This window comes from Euprymna scolopes, chromosome 34, assembly GCF_053919585.1.
Source record: "Euprymna scolopes isolate OS-2025 chromosome 34, ASM5391958v1, whole genome shotgun sequence".
In the NCBI taxonomy this organism is placed as follows: Eukaryota; Metazoa; Mollusca; class Cephalopoda; order Sepiida; family Sepiolidae; genus Euprymna; species Euprymna scolopes.
Genome location: NC_136515.1, coordinates 38,382,398 through 38,399,559, shown reverse-complemented (window position 1 = coordinate 38,399,559; position 17,162 = coordinate 38,382,398). Strand labels below are relative to the sequence as shown.

General features: G+C 34.6%; 2 protein-coding genes across 15 annotated transcripts in view; one reads left to right on the top strand and one right to left on the bottom strand.

The window, feature by feature from the left end:
• LOC145259180 (solute carrier family 4 member 11-like) overlaps nucleotides 1–17,162 on the top strand; it is a 533,927-nt gene that overhangs the window by 182,630 nt on the left and 334,135 nt on the right. For 4 of the 13 annotated variants that reach the window (XM_080116949.1, XM_080116940.1, XM_080116951.1 and 1 more), the window contains exon 1: nucleotides 16,245–16,382. The exons of the other annotated variants lie outside the window; for them this stretch is intronic. The gene's annotated coding sequence lies outside the window, so the exon portion shown is untranslated. Of the gene's footprint in view, nucleotides 1–16,244; nucleotides 16,383–17,162 lie in introns of those variants that run through there. 13 annotated transcript variants of the gene reach the window in all.
• LOC145259183 (uncharacterized) overlaps nucleotides 1–17,162 on the bottom strand; it is a 375,138-nt gene that overhangs the window by 331,439 nt on the left and 26,537 nt on the right. The window lies entirely within an intron of this gene.

Genomic DNA, 17,162 nt, shown 5'->3' with positions numbered 1-17,162 from the left:
TCAAGTTTTTATCACGCATTTTTAATGGCGACTTCTGACACTGCTAGTGTAGTATCAGAACAGGTACTGAACTTTGATCTTATCTAAAATACCATAAATCAACGTGTTAGTTTTTTAGGGCATTTTGCAGTATAGATAACAAAATGAAAAAAAAATGGTACAAAAACAAATATATAACAAATAAATGTTACCAAAGGCAAGATAAATTACTTTTCTACCTAATTGCATAACTTTTTTCGTGTTTTAACTTATTTTAAAGCGTTTATTTAGTATGAAACATTAGTAGTGACTACTCTTAAGTTAGAATAAGAAAGAAATGGGCGACATTAGTCAGTCATCTGGAAAATCTCGATATTCGCTAAAAAATTGAAAATCAAACAAATACTGGCAGAACATTACATGTTACCACGATTGCTGACATTTTTTTGTTAAGGTTCTTACTAGTATTTTTATTTCATATCTTTGAGCGATTATAAACACTTCCCAGATGACCGTCCAATGTAGGCCATTTTTTCTTGTTCTAACTTAAGACCTGGCACTACTTGTATTTCAAACGGAATAAACTTTAAAATAAGTTAAAACACCAAACAAACTTATCCAGGTAGATAGAACAGTGGCTTAGCTTGCCTTTTGCAGCATTTATTTGTTACATATTTTTATTTTTTTACCATTTTTTTCCTTTTGTTGTCTATACTGCAAAATTCCCATTAAAAACTGCAGGATTCTCCTGTTAGCATAGTTTTCCTCTATTTTTTAGAATCAGTTACCCACATTGAGATTGCCAACATCCATAGTGGATTCGACAGGATTCGAAAACGACACGCCAAGTCCTTTATCTGCACCATCATTCACTTCAGCACCACCATCGTCATTAAAATTACTATCACTATATAGTTCATTGGGACAGAAACGCATAAAAACAACGAAACTTATATAAGAGGGTTTGTGAGCATAACGATTCATTACAAAACACCCTTTTCTCGCATATGTTAGATTTAAACTGCACGTTTAATTATATTTATCATTACTAAGTGAGATTTGGTATATGTTTGTTTGAAGCCAAAAATATACTATTGCTACTATTGTATTTATATTATTAAGGGATATTTTGGTATATATATATATCCATTTGAAACGAAACTATATTATTATTTGTATTAATTGTACTATTTTTTTAGTATTCACTTCGGTTTATTATTATTTACTTTTTTAGACTAATGAACTTTCTTTCAATGCTCAATTTAGGAATATATAGAAAATCTAATCATGCACAGTACATTACAAACAACCAAAAACTCAACAACACAAAATACACATCTAATGCTGGCATTTATTTAGTTTCATTTACTTTTTAATAGAATCACATAGGTGAAACAACGAAACTTTGATATAAAAATATATACAAGCAGAAAAGCAGCTTTAAAATAAATGAATCAATTAGTCTTCAAAGACCACAGAAAATAAGCAAAATGCAAGAGGTGGCTTCGGGTTTATACGAGTTTCTTTCGGTTGAGCTGTGAACATTATAAACAAATGCATTATACATATTATACATACACCTATATAATAATAAACTATAAAAAATGACTATTCGGTTCTAACAAATAACGACAACGATTCTTTGTTTATTAAAACATTGTATGAAAAGCAAACAAAAAAACGCACAAAAAATAAATATTTAGTATCCCCCTTTTCTTAAAATAAACCTTTCTCTATATTAAAAGTTGACATTATAACGAAAAACAAAACAAATTAGCTTTATGATCCATCTGTTTACAAATGTGCGTCAATTACGTATTTTCTTGAGTCCTTCAAATCTGATTGATACCAAATAAGCATTATAACGTCATTTTCGCCCCTCTGTTCATTTATAGCTGCACATTCAATTTTATTTACACTAATAAATCCATTGAATCTGTCATCATTCCCCTCACAACATTATCAAACAACGAATAGATTTCTACTTTATAAAATTTACTTTAGATAAAACCTTAGTCCAAGAAAATAGTAAAAGCAATAAAATGCATGAGAAAATTTATTTTTCTAAAATATAAAAACATTTTTGCTTCTTTCAAATCCATCCATACTTTCATGTTACTCCTTTCCTCCTTTTTTTTTCACAGCAAATTTTACGCATGAAAATATTGGTAAAATTTTTTCAGTTTTCACGCCTAGAGCCTGTTGTGTATCTGTCTTTTCCCTTGTTATCTAGGTCGCAACCGTCCACTTTTCCCTTTTTTTTCTGTTTTAATCTTTTTTGCTCTGTTTTAATTTTTTCTTATTTTCATTTGTTTTAGCTGTTAACATATACGTTTTGAAAAAAAAAATGTAATTCCCTTTTTTATATATATTTTCTTCTACATCCTCCCTAAAAAAAAAAGAAACCTGACACCACGTTGGAAAGTTCTGAAGCCGCCATCTTAGATCGAAATTTAAGATGACGGCTTGAGAACCGGTCAACGTAATGTCAGATATCTTCTTTTGAAGGGGTGTCCTTTTCTTTGATTATGATCTTTAAAGTGAGCTACGTGTATTTTTCATTTGCCGCTTTTCTCATCTTTTTAACCACCTTTCTTCCTTTTATTTTACTTAGGAATACTATATCGGTTTTATTGAACTTTGATCGTCGCTGACGAGCAGTCAAATGTTTTTCGTAAAGAAGAAAATATGGGCATTCATCGAAAAAAAAAATAAAAGAATAAACAAAAATTATGATTGGGGACCGATTCTTTCCTTTGATCGTTCGAATGCAATCATCCGGTACACACGCACACAAGCGCGTGCGTGTGCGTGTGTGTGTGTGTGTGTGTGTGTGTGAAAAGTATTTAACCGCCCCTGGAAAATATTTCTCGTCCTAAAAAGTGATTTTGAATGAAACAAGAACTACACTTGTTTAATTTATTATACTAAATACAAATCTTCCTGGGTAACATTAAATACAAACTAACTTAAAAAATACAAAAAAACAAAAACTGCTGAAGTTTAAGATTCATTAACAATATCACTTTGGCCTCTATTATTGCTTCACGGATTTTCGGTATTCTTTCCACGAAATATTGGATATATTTTGGCTAATGTATCCGCCGTGATATAGCACTTTGGCTTTTCTGTCACCGATTATTGAAGGTGATATCCTCTTAGATAGAGCCAATTTTTTAATTTTTGTCCCAATCCAGAATTCCGCTTTTTGATACGCTAAAATTACTCAAAATTAAAAATCGACTTGGTGCCTAATTTTGCTCTTGTGGGGAGGCAATACAAACGGACGAAAGATAGACTGAAGGTCGTTCAGCTTTCCTGCAAAGAGTTGCCATAAATGAACCGCACCTGTGGTTATTTTAGTTTACAACCATGACCACAGAACAGATGCTACACTACCCTCTCCAAAAGAAGAATATATAAATAGGAAAGTGGTATCACAACGAACTAACATATACTTTACAGACCTCCACCAAAGGAGGACACGCGATGTAATCATGCTAAAATAACACAGAACAGATATTACGTTACTATGCTACACCACAAATAAATGAGAATGAAACTTTTGAGAGGATGTTATCACGACTATAGAACAAATACCACACTAGCCTCCACACATACATACACAAAGGATGACATTATTCTTTGTTTGTTTGGGGTTTTTTTGGGGGGGGGGTTACTTACTACGAACCGATACAACAGCAACCAGAAATATTACTTAGAAAATTTATTACATCTTTAAAAAGGAATTGTTGTCGAAAAATCAAACTACTTAAACTTCTTAAAAAATAATGTCTCTTCAGATACGAGGTTCAATGTTGTGATGATGGGCCACTTCAGATTTTCCAAAATGAATGTTTATATCAGGTGGTGAACTTAATGCCCATGCAATTTTTTTATGCCTATCGATTAACAACTGATAATCTTGGTTGGTCTCTTTTGTGTATTCTAAATAACCTGGAAAAGTTATTGCCACTTTAAATATAAGTTCATGTTGAGAAATCCAACCCCAAAATATCTTTGAAAAAGTAATGTTCCATCAGATATTAAATTTTCAAAATTAATATTGATCTCAGATAGTGGACTTAATGGTTATTCAGTTTTTTTTTTATGTCCGTGGATTATCGGCTGATAATCTCGAACTGTCTTGCGATTTGGTCTAAGTGATATCTATGTATATTTCAGCAGAGAAATAAAAGATGATTAGTTGAGGAGTAATTGTGATTCTCGGACACGGGTGCTCCCTTTTGTGCAGTTGGAAATATTAATATGTTTAGCTTGATTTGCAGGCCTTTTGTTCAGTAGAAGAAAATAAATATCAGTGCAGCGTCTCTCAAAATGAAACATTTCTACTTGTTTAAAATTAGAATTGTTGTTTTGTTTCTGTGGAGAATCCTTTTGTTGCAAACGATATTGATGACACTTAGATCGCACATTAAAAATCAATCAAATTAAAGGAGAGATTTATTTTGTACATATTGTTGCAACAGAAATCTGACGAAGAAGTCAGGGAAAATTTGTTCGTGGTCGGGTTCAATAACTGTGTCAGAGTAGCCAGAAGTGAGAGCTTTCAGCTGCTTTCAATTCAGATGGAGGTCAGAGTAAGTTAGTAGTGGCGACAAAATAGCTGGTTGAAGGGGGGGGGGAGGTAGAAAGAATGCTCTAAGCAACCGTATAGGGGTGGTTGGATCGACCTTAACTGACAGCCATGAGATTTAAATGGGAGATGGGAGTATGTGGGTATGGATGACGGGGCGGGGGATGAGTATTTTTTAGTAAATTTAAATATAAATATTTCTGGATTGAATGGGTTAGTATTATTTTAATTGCATAAGTTTATATGTGTTGATTTTATATTATGGAGGAGTTCAAATTAGTTCGATTTGTGGGGCGGAGTTGCAAGTGGAAGGGGCGGGGGGATATTTAAGGATTCTTATTTTCGGTTTAAGGTTTGAGGCCCCGGAGAGGGGGATCTCTAAGTTACTTTTCATTTAGCTTTGGCTTTCAATTAGTGAGCACATATTCTTGGTATAACTTGTGCTAATTGCTAATTAATAGGTGGTGTTAAGTATTAGATTTTGTGGGATAAGATTTGTTTAGAGATAATTGTCTGAAAAACTATGAGTAAAATAGTTATAGCGTTAGTTTGATCTTGCCAGGGGGAAGTAATTCAAGATGGGTTTGCTGTATTAATGTTATATAAGCGTTATATATTCAGAGAGTGTGCTAATAGTTTATATTAAAAGGTCAAAGTCTTTGTGACGATAGCAGCGGAGAAAAAGTCTTTGTGGCGATTGCAGAGGAAAAAATAAATAAATAAAAAATAAAAATATATAATAATAATAATAATAATAATAATAATAATAATAATAATAATAATAATTAGGGTGTTAGCCGTTTGCTAGAGGCAAGGAGCAGTGAGGGAGGGTTTTATGTTTTTGCATCTGTATTTCCGTATTTTAACTTTTTCTTGTGCCTGCAACTGCAAATTATCTCTGGTTTAAAGTTGAGATTGTTTAATTTATTAGGTACTATTATAATCTCGGTCGCCTCTGTACTACAGAGCAGGCAGTATTTAGAGCCTGGGCGGTAAGATTTGGATTTTCTTAATATTTTCCATTTTAATGAGAAGTCAATGTTATTTTGTTTCAAATTTCTTACTAGGTTAGATAGGCTTGTTTTTGTCTTAAGGGTCGCTCTGGAGAATGATTTTAGGTGGTTCAAAATTCTGTTTTTTATCGTGAAGGAGTATAATCCTTACTACATGTGTATTTTTGGGTTTGTGCGGTGTATTTAGAGTTTCTTCATTTATCTGGGGATAAATTGAGTTTATATGTTCCGGTGGTTGTTGGGTGTGCGGCTCAGTACCGCCTATTCCTATCGGTTGCATGATCAGTTGTTTGGTGAGTGTGCTATTATTTGTTTGGTTATGCGAATTCTCGCTGGTATTACTAGTTCTATGGGCATGGGCTGTCAAATTATTTGCTGTCATGGTAGATGGAAGTTCAGTTACTGTGCATGAGTATATGACGTCTGAATGTACAGTCATTCTCCAGTGGGCAGCTATTTGGGTCGTTACAATTACAGTTTGGGTGAGCTAGACTTGGATTGTCGTTAACTATTTTCTGCGCTGATTCTATTTTCTTATTATTCGTGCTTATAATAGTTTATGCTATATTAGGCATAGTTGAGAAGGATAATTTAATAGAGTTTTTATTTAGGATCGATCTGTATTTGTGAGGATGTTTGAATGAATTTGCTACTATTTTAAAGAATTCTTTTGGGATATTAGTTTGGACGTTATTATTGTATAGGGGGGGGTGAACCAAATATTGTTCTTTCTTCTAATTCGTTTTTTTTGGGGGGAGGCTGCTCTTTTTGCATGTGCTTTTTATTGTTTGGATTATCTTGCATATGATCCGTATGATTCGATCTTGCCTTATTATTTTGCTTAGATTTACATTTAGTAATGTTGTGGGTAACTATGCCTAAGGTGCTGGGGTGTTTCTTAACATTATTCGTATCACACTTAATTGTGTCTTTATATGCTGGGTTTGCTAGTGCGTTGTTATAAAAGTTGGAGTTTTCATTGAATATGTTATAATTTGCAGAGAGATTGGAGATTCTTTTGGACATTGATATAGGGATTGCCTTAGTGACGGATCTGGGGTGATTGGAGAATCTGTGGACATAGTGCAGCGACAAATTTGGTTTATGGTACGGGCAATATGATCTTTCCTTTAGGTTTAAGGTCATGTCTAAGAAATTTGAGGTGTTTTTTTTTTCTTTTTCTATCGTTATACTAAGGCCATAGCTGCTAAAGAATTCTTTTAGTTTAATTATGGTACTATTATACATCTTGGGCCTAGCTCCAGTTACTAACAGGGCATCGTCCCTGTACAGTCCTTCCTGCAAATCGCTATTTTCGAATCTGTGCTTAAGTTCATTTAATAGGAAGATTCTGACCAAATCTGTCATCTGAGCAGAGTCTGCCAACCCATCACTATATCGAAGTGATCTGGTGTGTCTTTTCTGGTCCAGAGTTTATAACAAATTGTATTAAAGTCTTTCTTGCTAGTAGAATTAGTCTAATTTCTAATTCGGAGAGGTCTGAGTTATTTTTTGCTAGGATGAGTGCCTTGTTTAATAGGATAGGAGAGATTGATTGGTAATAGTTGTCAATGTCAAATGTTATGAAGTTTAACCTTGATTTGTCTTTTAGGTTTAGGAACCAATTTATAACATTGTCTGATGATTGCCAGAGGAAGAAACTTATTTTCTTTTTTATATTTGGTATTATTCTAGTTGTATAAAAGTGTAGGGGGTAAATAATTTTTCTTTTTTTTATCAAATTTAATCGATAAATTTCTCGTAAGCATTCTATTCTATTTATTGTTATTATTATTTTTTTTTTGGCAGTCAATTGGGTCAAAATTCATTAAATATAAAAAAATTAAGTGAATGTCAAAGGCACAGGCACAGAATAAGTAACAAAGCAAAAAAAAATGCAAAAATACACAAGGAAAATGGAGTTATTAAAGTTTACATATAACTGATTGTTACTGTAAGTTGTTGAGCATTATTGAAAGCTCTTTATATGAATCAGCTGCTTTTTGTTAGTATTCGTTTCTCTAATACCTTTTTAGCTAAAATTCTTTCTTGAAAAACATCAGGAACTTATAAGGAGAAAACGTAAAGCTTGTCGATTCTACGTGAATGCGTTCTTGAGGAATGAAATGGATTCGAACTTGGCACACTCAGGTGTTAGCTTGTGCCATTAGGAGGCCACCGAGCTGGATCATTAACCACTTAGCCACAGTCAGTTCATTGTGCTTGACTTGAAATAGATTGGATCTCTCAAGAACAAAACGATCTTAAACTGACTGTAAAGCTTATAAAATCATGGTTAAGTTCTAATAGAACAAAACTTCTAATATGGTCAAATCAAGTTGGAGGTGATTCATAGCAAGTGCAAATTTGCCAGAAGTAGAAAATAGAACTGAACCTGAAAAACTATTGGAACTGATAAGTTTCAAGTGTTGATTGGAGTGAGTGATTCAAGTTGATCTGCCATTTTTTAAAAGTTAATGAATCAAACGAATCCATTTTTCGTTGGAATGCAGTATTTGAAGTTGATGAGTTCTTAAACAACCAAAGAATAAACAAATGAGTAATTTATTGCGTTTCTATATGTTTTAACTGATGAAAATCATGCATGCTGCAGTTGGTTCTTGAGCAGCATTTTTTCATTTCGTATGATTCAGATGATTATTGTTGCCATTCATTTCTCCAATATCTTTCTAGTTGGAATTATTTCTAGAAAGATATCGAGTACTTACAAGAGGGATCACCTCAATGTAGTCAAGTGAAAGTGCTTCTGTGGAATGAATTGGATTCGAACTTGACACCACCAGGTTGTTAGTCTGTGTCATTAATCATGTAGCCACTGTCACCTCCCTGATGCTGTTGGTGACGACTGTGTTGTTTTAACATTCTAAGCATTTTCTGTACAAGGTGAATGTCTAGAAGTACTTGACAGTAACATCTTTTTCTGTAGAGGATTGGTAATATTTGAAAATAGAGCAAAATGTTTATTAGAGTATTTATTACTATTGGTTCTGATTCATATCCATTGAATATTAAGTCATGATTCAGTATTTTCGACGTTTGTTTTAGTGAGGTCAGTGTGCAAAACCGTGGCGGATCTGGTTGGATTGACTTTTCTTGTCGTTCAATGACACTTGTTTTGTATAATTAGTCACATCAATAATCACCAATTGCTGCAGCATTCTAAAAAGATTCTGCATCTAGAATAAAACTGAGAATTAAAAATCATCATCATCATCATCATCTATGTAAACTCCTTGCCAACTTCCGATTTCAACTGCAATCTTCACTGACCGTTTTAACTGTCTCTCTCTTTCAGCTGTCCAAAAAAGGAGAGTGTCCTGTGCTTTCCTCCTTCTGTCTTTTTCACAGAATTGATGCCATATGTATATTAATAAAGCGTCTATAGATGAAAGTTTTTCTTTTCTCTTTCCTTTCTTGATTCTGTCACCCAACAGGATAGACAGAGGCGTCATCACTTGTGTAAATCATGTTTTGCATTATTTTCATTGCAAGAATGTAATCGATTACTTATCACATTTTGATTAATTCAAATCAAAATATATCATGTACTTTATTTGTGAGGTAAAGTTCATACTTTGGAGAGCTTCGTCACATGCTTAATAACAAAACTTTGCCACCCACTGCTGTCTTGGGATTAGGAGTGGATTGTGTCATCATGTGTGGATTGGTAGGTTATACTGAAACACTTGCTGAAGGCATCTTAATTAAAGTTAAATAAGTATATGACTCGCCAAAACATATACAGTTAACACATTTATGGTTCTCCACTCACTAGAGCAGTGCATTCCTCCATTGTCAAGAATCGTTTGTTGACAAATTGCAATGATTTCCTGCTGAAGTATACATTTGTTAATAGTCACTATAGCAATCATAACTACTTTTAAATGATATAAGGGTTTGTGTTAAAGGTTTACTCCTCTACATCTGCCTTGTTCTGTCTATATTCATGCATTTATTCATCCGGCTAATCTTGTAAAGGATGTGGATATTCACCACACATGAATGATCAATAACTATGTGTAAGGTTAAACATTGATCGGGGCATGGCTATCATATTTCTCCAATTTCTTAAGCAATAAATTTTCACATTGTTAAGAATGGTCATCATAAAGCATCCATTGGTTGATGGTCGCTACAAGAATTACAATTACCTATAAAGAATAAAAGGATTGTTGTTTAATGTTTACTCCCCTTTTTACTCCTCTTTACTCCTGCTTTTTTTCTGCCTATGCCTATGCATATTAGTAGACTAACAATTCTAATGTGCCCAGCTTATGGATAATAATGAACTCTTCCACTTATTATAAAGACCAAAAGAATATGTCTTTCAGCATTAGCACGCAAGTTATGTACAAGCCATGTGCACACTTGGCAGTCGGACTGATGCATACCTACACTATTTGTTGTATTTGATTTTCTATTCAATATATTTTGTTTCCACTAATGACTGAGTTGTGTCAATCTTTCGGACCCTTATAGGAAGACAATCTTGTAAATGATGTCCATTTAGTGTATTGAGATTGTATTCTGTGCATAAAGTGTTGGGATGCATGGAGACCAGTCCAAATACAACATTTTTACAAAGCAGTTAGCTCCGATATATAATTTAATTTCTTAGAACTATTGTAAGTATAGATATTGCTCTTTTTTTTTTTTTCATTTTTCTTAAACTTTTTCTTCTAGGGGATGGGACATCCAACCAGATGTCTGACATTTACCCCTATTTTAGTGAGTCCAACCAAGAGATCTTTTCAGGATTCTAGCCGTCCCTTTCAATGCAATCGTTTGTATTTCACTTGCACTTGGTTCACCGGGTATGCTTGCTATGTACTTTTTAAAGTTCTTTTTCATAAGCCCAGTTGCTCCTATGATGACTGGTATAATTGAAACGTCTTTTAATTTCCAATTTCGTTTCATATCATACATAAGTCCTTGATACTTTGTAATCTTTTCCCTCTCAACTCTGTTAAGCCCTGTATCATTGGGTACACTGACCTCTATTACGGTCGCTTTTTTGTTTGCTCTGTCCCAAATCACTATATCTGGTTTAACAGCTGCATTTTCAAGATATGTAGCAGTAGGGATTATGTAGTCATAGTGAATAGTGTAGTTGTCATTCCCAACTGTTCGTTCGGGTATATGTTCCCAGGAGTTTTTACTACACTGAATGTTGAGTTTCTTACATATCTTCCAGTGAAGGTATTTGCAAACTCCGTTATGGCGATCTGTATAATAACCGTCTCCAAGTAGGACTTTGCAACCAGAAATCAGGTGGCCCACACTCTCAACCTCAGTGCTACAGAACCTGCATTTATTGTGAATTTAAATGTTCGTTGAAGTCATGTTGATTGCAAAAATGATATTGAATGGCTAGAGCTTGTGAAGAAGAGGTGATTTAATTAAGTCCATAACTGTTACTCTGTTGCTGTTTAGTTTGTCCAGTGAGATTTCGTTTTGAAACTAGTGTAGTTGTTTGCAAATAAAAGTATTCATTAGTTGAGCTTTGATAATTTTTTATAAATTTTTAAATTTATTTTAGTGTTAAATATTGAGTCTACTCAGCTAATATTTTTTTTTTTTACTTATGAAAGCATATCGCCACTTGGACATAAGGGACTTCTATTTGAGACCATGCTTAGGAAAGATTAACAAGATGTTGGTTTACATTACATTTAAACGTCTACATATCAGTACAGTTAGGAAAGCAGGTAGCAGGAAAGGAATCCCAAAGTCTAGATGTTCAAGGGAAGAAACTATTACAGTAGAAAGCCTTCTGGTATTTAGGGACCTCAACAGTGAAGGTGTTAAGTGTTAAGACATTCTGTTGAACAAAGATGGTGGTAGAGAAACAGTGCAGTCCCGATACTGAATGTAAAGTAATTGCTAGTTACAAAGATAGTGGCCAAGAATCAAATGCGGTCCATGACGTAGTTAACGGTGGACTGATTGAATCCAAATTCGACAATTTTTATAGTAACTTTCGAAGATTTTCATTCGTTGGTTAGCACAGCCGGTGGTTATAAAAACGATCGTCAAAATCATTGGTCTCATACCCCCCATCAGGAGTCAAAAACATTTCACAGAAGGGATGAGATTTTGTTGCTAAGTGGGTTTGTCAAGGACATGTATTTCGAGGGGGCACAAGTGCAATGAGTTCATCAGAGCACATTCCATTAAAATATTTTTAAAACAGGCACCAAGATGCAACATTGCAGCGATGGGACAGAGGTTGGAGCTTAGTTGACAAAGTGGGATATATTAGATTGAAAACTCTTTTCTGAACCAGATATGGCAACAATACTCCATGCATGGGCGAATAGTGGCCTTGTAGAGGTACAGGATACTCTCAAGTGTGAGTAGTCTTCTAGCTTGATAGAGGGAATCCACCTTCTTTGCAGCAGCCTTCATAATGTCCTCAATGTATTTGTTCCAGTTCATATTAAGTCGAGGAGTTTGAAAGAAGAATTCTCAGGTAGGGTGTTATTTGTCATGAATATCGGTGGTTGGAGAGGCTCCTTGTAATTGTTAAAGGAGAGCAGCTTAGTCTTACTAGCATTAAATATTACCATTTGTTTGTGGGCCTCATTCCACTAGAGTCTGGAGATCATTTTCTGACGATTCTGCTATTGAGTTTAAGGGGGTGGGGTTATGTGGTGAAACTTTGAGTCAAGGCTAATCTTTCAGGCAGAATACCCAGGTGACTAACATTTGAGGCGGGGAGGGGGATTAGGTGGCTAACCTTTGAGACAGTGGGGTTAAGTGGCTAATCTTTTAGACAGGAGGGTCAGATGGCTGAACTTTGAGTGGGGGTCAGGTGGCTAATATTCGAGAGGGCGGGGAGAGATCTGGTGACTAATCTTTGAAGCATGTGGGTTAGGTGACTAATCTTTAAGGCAAGAAGGTCAGGTGGCTAATCTATGAGGTGGCAGGGAATCAAGTAGCTAATCTATGAGGGAGAGAATGTTAGGTGGCTAATCTTTGAGGTGGCAGGGAGGGGGGGAACAAGTGGGTAATCTTTGAGACACTCATTTTCCATGGGAAGAATAGCTTAAAGGAAGTGATATCAGGTGAGAAAGGAAATAAAGAAGTAAAGTTAATCGATTATTGGAAGCAAAGTGAGTGGGCTTAACTAAGATGACTTAAGAATCAATATTGACTAAAATCAATAGGTTGCAACTCCCTTCTTTTTTTTGCTGCTGATTATAACAGTGTAAATACGAACAGCTTGAATAAAATCCGATCTACTTTCAAATTGATTGCTTTCCTTTGTGCATCTGTAAAGAGTGCAAGAGGTCCAGTGGCTAATCTTTGAGGGAGGATGGTCAGGTGATTAACGTTTGAGGTGGAGAAGGACAGTGGGGGTGGCTACTCTTTGTAGGCAGGAAGGGGGTCAGATGGTTAAACTTGGAGCCAGGGAGTTCAGATGGCAAAAGTTTGAAGCAGAGGAACAAGTTGCTAACATTTGAGACAAGGGAGGTCAAGTGGCTGCATGTTTTTTGCTGCATGTTTTTTGCTGCATGTTTTTTGCTGCATGTTTTTTGCTGCATGTGACTTTCGTTTTATTCCTCACTATACTGTTCCATTCAGCCTCCATTGAATTGCCCTCTTTCATTATAATCTTTTCCTTCCTTTTCACTTTTTGGAGAGGAGAAGAACATGAGAGAAAGAGAGAGAAAGAGAGAGAGAGAGAGAGAGAGAGAGAGAAAGGTGGGGGGATCTCTGCTTTAACTGTTTCCACTATCACATTAGTTTGTGGCCGGATGGAGGAGTGAGATATCAGCTGACTGTCTGATAACTCTAATCGGATGGGGATTGTCTGGCCCTATCTGCATTATGGCCCATTTATGCTTTTACATCAGAGTATATATATATATATATATATATATATATATATATATATATATATATATATATATATATATATATATATATATATATATATATACGTTAGAGAAATTATCAACCACCTCAGCAAAAACAATTTCAGTGACAAGCAATATGGTTTTCATTCTGCAAGATCCACAGCTGATGCACTGACTATTATTTTGCATAGGATCAGTGAATCTATGGAAGTTTCCTTTTCAGAGCAGTAGCTCTTGACATATCATAGGCATTTGACAGCATTTGGCATAAAGGTCTACTTTTCAAGATTTTCAGCTATGGAATATCTGGAAATGTTAACGCAACCACTGAATCTTTCCTCTCTGATAGGCAGAAATCCAAAGTTCAAAGTATCAATGGTGGCATGCTCCAAGGATCCATCCTGAGCTCAACTACCTTCATTAATGATCTCATATATACACAGACGACACTACCATCTTTGGCAACACTTCAAAGGCCAACAACAACCAAGATTTGAGTCTCTTTCCTCAGACTTTGAGCATATGACACAAAGTCGCAAAAAGTGGTTGGTCATCCAAAACTAAGCTTCTATTTTTTTTTATCCCCACTTGGCCCCAATTAATATGTATGGCTCTCGTCTCAAAGAAACTCCCCACATTAACCAACTTATAGGTCTCACGTTCACTTCTTACTTGAAATGGAAGACTTGTAAGTCTTCCATTTCAAATCAGGAGTGAATCAAAGCTGCTGCCAAGATCGCTGGAAAAATGAGTGCATCATTCTGCGGCTTTAGAAGGTATCTCACTCCTGATGCAATCCTCTACTTGTACAAGAGACAGATTGATGCACATCTGGACAAGAGCTGCTCAGAGTATCTTATTCTGCCTGGACAGAGTGCAAAACTGGCTTCAAAACCTAAAAGGCAATGACCCTTTTTTCCTCCCTTTAGCCTCTTTCCAACAGCAGTGACGTTGCGGCTGTCTGTACTCTATTGTTATTTTCATGGCAAGCGCTCGTGCTCATTTCAGTTCCAATTTATGGTCCCCCTCAGTGCAAACTTTCACAAAATCACTCGTCTAGCTACAACAACTATCAACAATTCCTCCCTACTCTCTATCTGTGCCTAAATCTAAACGCAAATTCCATGAACAAATTTTCTTTCCTAGAACTGTCTGCCTGTGAAATTCTATTTCGCTATCCTGCTTTCCAGCTAACTACAATATAGTAGCCGTCAAGTCCAATGTAAATAAATTCTTGTTTAATCGTCCCCTTAAATAATCAAATTCTACCAAATTTCCACCATTAACAATTACTGCACTACTACTTTACATTCATTAACCCTTATCCTCGAGTGGCCTTCGGGCCCTGATATGTGGTAAAAAATGATTGAGGTATTATTGTAGGTTAATACCCTCAACCCCCACCTCCAATTAGAGTTTATTATTTTAAGCGATTATGTGTGAACACTGAAAACATTGTTTGAAAAGAAAAAAAAACACAACAGTTAATTTGGCGCTTCTACACTATTAGAACGAAATTTTGTAGTCGATAAATGGTGTTTTCAGATAAAAACCAATGGTTTCTACTGATTTTTTTTCAATTCTAATAAATTACAATGTTAGCTTCCAAATTATGCAGTCGAAATTGCCTGAATATTACTGAATTATTAAAGAAAAAACAACTTTAATCGTGTTAGCAGGTGAAAAATTTCAGCCATCTTGTTTTAATAAAATAAATCGAAACGGAAAATTACATCCCTTTTGAACTCTTCTGTGCTGACAGAAGCAAATACAATCGTTTTCTTGAAATTTTATTTTCTATTTTCTTTAATAAATAATTTTCTACCTTATCGATTTTTGGATTTTTTTTATATAATCATCTTAAAAACATGAGGAATACGTAGATACCATTGTTTTCATGTGAAATTCAGTTTTACGATTTCCGAAATTTCGTTCTGATAGTGTAGAAGCGAAGCGCCGTTAATTTTTTTTTTTTTTTTTTTTTGCTATCGGAGATAGATCCTCTGAGTATTTTATTGGGGATGGAAAAGCGATACTTTTGTGGTTCAACGACCTTGCAGCTCGGACTTAAAATTAATGGTAAAAATTTAACTATCCTGGCTATAATGGTCCGGAAATAGGCGATCATTTTACATCAATTTTTTTTACTGAATCCCAATTTTACAATTTTGTGCTTCTTTTCGCCAAGTTTTTCAGGGTGTTCACATGTAATCGCCTAAAACAGGTAGAATCTCTTTTTTGGGGGGGGGGTAAGCGGAACGTATTAATCTATAAGTTTATTAATTTTGCAAGGCAATGGTTAAAAAAATGCTTTTTTTTATAAACTTTAAAAATTAAGGTAGAAGATTTATTTTAAAATTTACTAATTTTCAAAGTGCACTTTTATAAATGAAAAAGAAAGAAAGAAAAAAAAGACAGTAAAACCGGAAGACCAAAAAAAAAAAAAAAAAAAAAGGGAAGAAGTTAACCCCAAATTGTCTTTTTATGACATCATCGATTTTCAAGTAAAAGACATTCTTCTCGGCCAGCTGCCCGGTAGCGTTCTTTCTTCTGCTAAAAATGACTTTTGGTCACGTATAAATTAAGGCTAAAAGCATATTTTATTTCGACAAAGGCATTGCACCGTTATTTGCTTTTTTAATTCTACTTTTGATAAGGTAGAATAAAAATTACTAACTCTAGTTTTGTTAGATTTTATTACTTTTTATATTAAAAACATTTTTTTATGTAGTTTTTACTTATTCGAATTGAGTTTTAAGTCTGAAAGAAAAAGCGCTATTTTATAAGCTCTTAGAATATTTACATTTATTTATTTTTTTTATTGGACTTGGAAACTTGGCATTTTAACTATTTTTCCCAACTTTTAAACTTAAGCAACACGGATTTTTTTTTTACTTGAAATTTAAAGAGGTGAGTTTATTTTTTTATTTTAAATAACTTCGTGTTTTTACAAAATTTGAATTTGAACGACAAATCTTTGGTTTCTTTTTACTTATTATGCATGTTAACTGCTTTTGTTAATGTTACAAGCACAATTAAACAATACATGATTAGAAAAAAATTTCGAATTGATTGTTTAGACTTGAAACTTTAGACAAAACTTGTTCCTAACCATTTTGCAGCCAGAAGTCACTTTAATCAGCTATACTTGCCTTTTTTCTGTTCTTGGCCTTCGAACCAAGATGCTATGCTTAAGGACGTTAAGGTAATTTGTCACGGTCAATGGAGGGGAAACCCTTTATACTGAGATTTTTTTGTTCCTACCAGAGTGTCCCTTTTGCCATTTTTGGTGGGGTGGGCTGGTTTTCCTTCCCACATTAAAAACAACCTTGTGTCACATTTTGTTTTTGTTGGGAAGCAAATAAATACTGCTATAAAATCTAGATGCCCCCTCCTATTCGTTCGCTCTCTCGTGCTTATACGTAATTTTTATTTTATTTTTTTTTTCTTCAAAGGAGTCACCTTTTATTAAGGCCCGGAGGCCATTCGAGAATAAGGGTTGATGAGTTTTAAATAGGATTACTTAAACGGGCAGCTAATCAAGAACTTGTTTACGTTGAACTTGAAGACAGCCAACTAGAAAGCAGGCAAACGGAACAGTCCCACAGGCTTATTTAGAATTCAACTTAAGAAGGAATAAAAATCTAGAAAATACATGCAACTCTTTATTACGTACGTACCCACTATAGA